This window comes from Anabrus simplex, chromosome 6 (assembly GCF_040414725.1).
Source record: "Anabrus simplex isolate iqAnaSimp1 chromosome 6, ASM4041472v1, whole genome shotgun sequence".
NCBI lineage: Eukaryota > Metazoa > Arthropoda > Insecta > Orthoptera > Tettigoniidae > Anabrus > Anabrus simplex.
In genome coordinates, this window is record NC_090270.1 from 26,785,933 (window position 1) to 26,790,816 (window position 4,884).

Genomic DNA, 4,884 nt, shown 5'->3' on the forward strand with positions numbered 1-4,884 from the left:
GTAATTGCAGGCGAAGGCTTATCTTACCCGCAATACATTCTCTACTTAGCAGGTTGCTAAGGGACTAACACTTTCACTAATATTCTGATCTAGTTATGTGATTTTCATCCTTAGTAGTGTCATTGCATACAGCCATGTTTGTTTACTACCTGTCAAGCCAGATTGTATACACTTCCACTGAATCACGGTGGAATACTATTACCTGCTAAATACTCATTGATTCTCAAATCTTTCCCAGATTCAAAATATTCAACAGATGGAAGAGTGTTCGTAATAACTTACATGCTGTTAAGAGAAAAACGTCTACGTACAAACAGACCCTATCATGGCATACGCCTTAGACATTATCTGGGAACACCCATCGAAGGCTAAACTAGCTACACTAGAAAGAGTGAAAACCATGTATCAATTAATGTTCATTACCTGTTAGAAACGCTACTTTGACACTAACCTATGAGCTAACAAGACAACCATTTTATATAGAAGAACTGTGATTAAAAATACCATTGCCTTCTACGACACAGAACCAAGCATTTTTTTTGCTATTTATTTTACGTCGCACCGACACAGATAGGTCTTATTGCGACGATGGGATAGGAAAGGCCTAGGAAGTGAAAGGAAGCGGCCGTGGCCTTAGTTAAGGTACAGTTCCGACACTTGCCTGGTGTGAAAATGGGAAACCACGGAAAACCATATCCGAACCAAGCTTTACTCCAAGAACTGCAGGATAAAACAAGCGAATATACTGATAGATTTTTACCAAACAGACGACGTCAGAATTATTCAATTCCGACTACGAACCGCGGCATACTGTAACACGCTTCTTATTAAATGTTCGTAAACATAACAAAATAATATGACTACGACAGACATATCAAGACGAGTCCCATTTATAGCCTAACAATGCTGCGGTGCAGCACGAGTCGACTAGTATTTTATTAAATTAATTACCTGGTCTTTACTTACCCGGTCTTCTACTTGTACTGAAATGGCACCTCACTGACCAGTATGAAGACGGTAGCAACTCACAACAATGGAGTATCAAAAGAGCACTTACGGTGGCTTTCGTAAGACGTAAGCACCTTTTTTGAAACGATAAGCATTGAAGGCTTCCAGATATCTAAAAAAATGATTAAACACACATCGCAGGTCAAATTAGACACAATTCAAAATGCACTAATTATGAGACGGGCGACGATTATTAAAGTAACATAGCCAGTGAAATTAATTACCGAACTGATAAAATTAAGGGCTACAGAAATTATTATTCTTCATGTCAGAGGAACCCAACAGCACTTAGTAGAACATTGCACACTTTTCGGCATGATATTTATTTTCTATGTTGATAACAATTTTGAGGGACACATACAATTTGAGACCGCATTGCCACTTAAGTTGGTTTCTTCATGTGCTTTCGCATTCCATCGTAATTATTGAAGTCACCGGAGCGACAGTTTTGTGTGAGAACACGTCTCAGGTATACCCCAAGGCACCGGACTCCCCACACATACGTACAATTTAAAAAATAATAAAATTACTCATATTTACTTTGTGACTTACGTTATCGGCGTCAAACTATCAACACTTACGCCCACAAGTACGTAACATTGCCCACATAATGAATTTCTTAACACGAGATAATATTGGTACCACTTCACTTCCAGAGGAAAGTCATTTAGGCCTTAACAACTGCCTTGCCCGTGTTCTCACCTCGCATCACGCCGATGAATGCCTTGGGCATGTTCTCAAACCCTTCCGTGATGGTCTCGCGGTAGACCAGCTGTTTATTCTCGACCCACTTCTTCATCTGCTGAATACCTTCATTCCAGCGATCCAACCAGCGATAGACGATGAATCCCTCCATCCTCAATTCCTTGAACACCATCGAGGGCTGCACAACTGGCGCTAAAGGCAGTTCTTTGTCGTCCGCGTTGTACGCGCTGATAAAGCCACACGCGGCGATTCGGCCCCGCGAATTCATGTGACTTAAGACGACGCTGCTCATGACGCCACCAATGTTGTCGAAGTAACAATCCACACCGTTGGGTGCCGCTTCTTTCAGTGCCGCGTCCACGTCCGTCTTCTTGTAGTTGTAGGCGGCATCGAAGTGCAGTTCGTCCTTAAGCCAGCGTACCTTGTCGTCAGAGCCAGCAAAACCTATCACCTTGCAGCCTTTGATGCGGGCGATCTGACCCACCAGGCTACCTACCGCCCCCGCGGCGCCGCTCACCACCACCACGTCACCGGCCTTGGGCTGGCAGATCTCGAGGAAACCAAAATATGCTGTATTGCCAGGCATACCCAATACACTCAACGCCAATGACAGAGGAAGTTCACCGAAGTCTGGAAGGAGGAAAGTAGGTCTATTAAAGAAGTTGGATGGCTGCTGTGGGTTGTGAACTGTCTTCGTCTGCCATCCGAGGTCACCCACAACGTATTTCCCAACAGGGAAGTCCTTATTGCGACTTTCAATTATTTTCGCTACTTGACCTCCGTCCATTGTACTGCCCGTAGGACATTGTTTGGCATATAGTCTCATGTAAGGGTCTACGCTGAGCCACACAGCTTCACAAAGGATTTCCCCATCCTTGAGTGGCGGAAGTTCTTCTTCCACCAGCTGAAGATAATTTTCTTTAGGCTCGCCTTGGAAGGGCTTGGCCATGATGAACTTCCGCGTCTTCACCATGTTGAATTGTTCTGTCGCAGCGTTCTCTAACACCAGCACTGGAGTATTTATTCTCCTGGTAAGTGTCTCGTATTTATACTGCGTGAGCAAACTGTCCATGTATCGTGACTAGACATATTGATACACAGAGCCAGGCTGTCGAATGACTTATCATTTTAAAATAAACAGCCTTGCGAAGCAAACAACTGCGCACTCATTAGCCGGCCTTGAGTGGGGCTGCGATAAGAAGTGCCAAGTCACTCATGGGATGGGTAATCCCTGCGGCAGATAAAGTTAACAGAATTTACACAGCTCGTTGCAGTGGTGATAAGTGGAATCATCCACTCAGACGAGGCGTGATCAGGGCCACAAAAGTGTGAAAAACGAAAGATTCTGCACGCTTCGCCAGGATTGGAAAAGAACAAGTGTTTCTCCTTTGCTTTATATGTCGCGCCGACACTGGTAGGTCATATGGCGACAATGTGGTAAGTAAGGGCTAGGAGTGGGACTGAAACTACCGTGCGTGGCATTAATTAAGGCACAATTCGAGTATTTGACTACTTTGAAAATGAAAAACAACGGAAAACTAAGTTCAGGGCTGCCGAACGTGGGTTTCGAACCCACTATCCTCCGAATGCAAGCTCACACCTACGATAACAAATGTTGACCAGTGAAAGTCACATCGGGAATATGAAAGTAAGGAACAAGCCAGAAGTTAGCGGAAGAAGCTAGAGGCCGCAGTAGTCAACAACCCACGTTGCCAAGTTATGAGCCTGGTGCTCCCATTTTAGTCACCTGTTAACCACAGAGGAGACAGTGGATACACTCTATTGCTCCCACACAGGGCGTACAAGCAGGACATACAGTGGACATATTACACTGCTCCTCACAGGGCATACAAGCAGAAAATACAGTGGACATAATTATTCCACTGCTCCTTACAGGGCATACAAGAGGGAAATACAAAAGACATATTCCACTACTCCTCGCAGGGCATACAGCAGGAAGAAGATTGAACATATTACACTGCTCCTCACAGGGCATACAAGCAGAAAATACAGTGGACATAATTATTCCATTGCTCCTCACAGGGCATACAAGTAGGACATACAGTGGACATTTTCGATTGCTCCTCACAGGGCATACAAGTAGGACATACAGTGGTCATATTCCACTGCTCCTCACAGGGCATACAAGTAGGACATACAGTGGACATATTACACTGCTCCTCACAGGGCATACAAGCAGGATATACAGTGTACATATTCCACTGCTCCTCGCAGGGCATACAAGTAGGACATACAATGGTCATATTCCACTGCTCCTCACAGGGCATACAAGCAGGACATACAGTGGACATATTCCACTGCTCCTCACAGGGCATACAAGCAGGACATACAGTGGACATATTCCACTGCTCCTCACAGGGCATACAAGCAGGAAATACAGTGGACATTTTCCACTACTCCTCACAGGGCATACAAGCAGGATATACAGTGGACATTTTCCACTACTCCTCACAGGGCATACAAGCAGGAAATACAGTGGACATTTTCGATTGCTCCTCACAGGGCGTACAAGCAGGAAATACAGTGGACATTTTCCATTGCTCCTCACAGGGCATACAAGCAGGAAATACAGTGGACATTTTCCATTGCTCCTCACAGGGCGAACAAGCAGGAAATACAGTCGATATACACCACTGCTCCTCGCAGGGCATACAGCCAGGAAATACAGTGGACATTTTCGATTGCTCCTCACAGGGCGTACAAGCAGGAAATACAGTGGACATTTTCCATTGCTCCTCACAGGGCATACAAGCAGGAAATACAGTGGACATTTTCCATTGCTCCTCACAGGGCATAGAGCCAGGAAATACAGTGGACATTTTCCATTGCTCCTCACAGGGCATACAAGCAGGAAATACAGTGGACATTTTCCATTGCTCCTCACAGGGCGAACAAGCAGGAAATACAGTCGATATACACCACTGCTCCTCGCAGGGCATACAGCCAATATATACAGTGGTCATATTCCACTGCTCCTCGCAGGGCATACAAGCAGGAAATACAGTCGATATACACCACTGCTCCTCGCAGGGCATACAGCCAGGAAATACAGTGGACATTTTCGATTGCTCCTCACAGGGCGTACAAGCAGGAAATACAGTGGACATTTTCCATTGCTCCTCACAGGGCATACAAGCAGGAAATACAGTG

General features: G+C 45.1%; 1 pseudogene; it reads right to left on the reverse strand.

The window, feature by feature from the left end:
- Positions 1-1,315: 1,315 nt before the first annotated feature.
- LOC137501174 (prostaglandin reductase 1 pseudogene) lies at positions 1,316-2,814 on the reverse strand (annotated as a pseudogene).
- Positions 2,815-4,884: the final 2,070 nt, after the last annotated feature.